Source organism: Hylobates moloch, unplaced genomic scaffold (genome assembly GCF_009828535.3).
Source record: "Hylobates moloch isolate HMO894 unplaced genomic scaffold, HMol_V3 SCAFFOLD_7, whole genome shotgun sequence".
NCBI classification, from domain to species: Eukaryota; Metazoa; Chordata; class Mammalia; order Primates; family Hylobatidae; genus Hylobates; species Hylobates moloch.
The window spans coordinates 110,330,368-110,332,046 of NW_026652282.1; positions in this window are offsets into that span (position 1 = coordinate 110,330,368).

Genomic DNA, 1,679 nt, shown 5'->3' on the forward strand with positions numbered 1-1,679 from the left:
CCCCCCCCCCCAAAAAAAAAACAGCCTGGGATGGCCAGGAAAGTGTTCATCATAATGCAACTGAACTGCCCAAACCCAGGTCTCTGTTTCTGCCTCAGATGCATGGCTGCTCCCACTGGTTCCCGATTTGACTTCATCTCTAGACTGTGGATTTCTGACTCTGCCTGGGATGGCTTTAGGTCCTATGCTTGAACCCTCAACACTAGCCCTAAGACAATCCTCTCATTAAAAGAGAATCATAACAGCAATAGAAAACATTTATTGAGGACCTCCTCTGAGCCAGGGATTGTAGTAGGTGCTTTATACATTTAGATTCTCAGATTACGGTCTAAACTTGATGTGCAAGTGAGAGCATCTGATACTGACCCGGCACAGCCCTAGTCTCTGACTCTGTCCAGCTCTCTCATTCCAAGAGCTGACCTCAATCACTGTGCAGCCCAAAAGTAGAACCAGTTTATCAGTCAATCATGAAGTATGTATTAAACAGCCATAGTTTTCTCAGCCTGTACTAGGCAATATGGGAAATACCAAGGAAGTATATGACATGATCCCAGCCTCCAAGGAACTTAAAATATTCTGGGGGCAAAAAGACTAGCACCTATGAAGTCATTAAAGATAAATACAAAACAGTGCAGAGTCAAATTCTCAACTATGCATAGCAGAGTCTCCAACCTCTTAAGGAGATCTTGCCTCAAAGGGTTGTAGCTTCTCAAATACTATTGGTAGAGGAGTAAACTGGTAAAAAAAAATCTTTCAGCAGGGCTATTTGGCGGTATCTCTTAACATTTTTGCATTACACAACCACTGACTCAACAATCCTACTTCTATCTAGAAATACTCACACAAATGTTCAAAGATATATGTTCAAAGATGTTCACTACACACATTGCAATTGTTTGTGAATGTGCATAATTGTGTATGTGTAATTGCAAAAATTAGCAAACAAAAAAGGCCATTAACTATTGGAAATCCACATAGTGCAGTACTATGCAACTATTAAAAATAACGGTATACAACATTCATACAGAAAAGAGCAGACCACTGCCTTCCTATATGTGGGAATATTTCAATGAAAATTTTACATTAAAATATTTTCTTGAGGCCAGGCGCACTAGCTCACACCTGTAATCCCAGCACTTTGGGAGGCTGAGGCAGGTGGACTGCTTGGGGCCAGGAGTTTGAGACCAGCCTGGCCAACATGGTGAAACCCCGTCTCTACTAAAAATACAAAAATTAGCCGGGTGTGGTGGTGCGCACCTGTAGTCCCAGCTACTCCGGAGGCTGAGGCAGGGGAATCACTTGAACCCAGGAGGCGGAGGTTGCAGTGAGCCGAGATCACGCCACTGCACTCCAGCCTGGCGACAGAGTGAGACTCCGTCTCAAAACAAATAAAAAATAAAATTTTTTTTTAAAAAAGAAGCTCTGGAAGCATATAGGTGAGAGCAGAAAGGCAAGAAGGGGGCCTCAGAGCAAAAGAAGAAGGACAAAGACAAAAAACAGACTTGGAAGAGCAAGACAAGAGCAGGGATGAAAACAATGATGAAGATGAAGAAAGGCTGGAAGAAGAACAGAACAAAGAGGAAGAAGTAGACAACTGAATAGGGCACGAGACTGTGGCACCTTGGAAGGTACCACTTTAGATGAGATGTGCTACATGTTTCTGTGAAGCTTTTTCATGC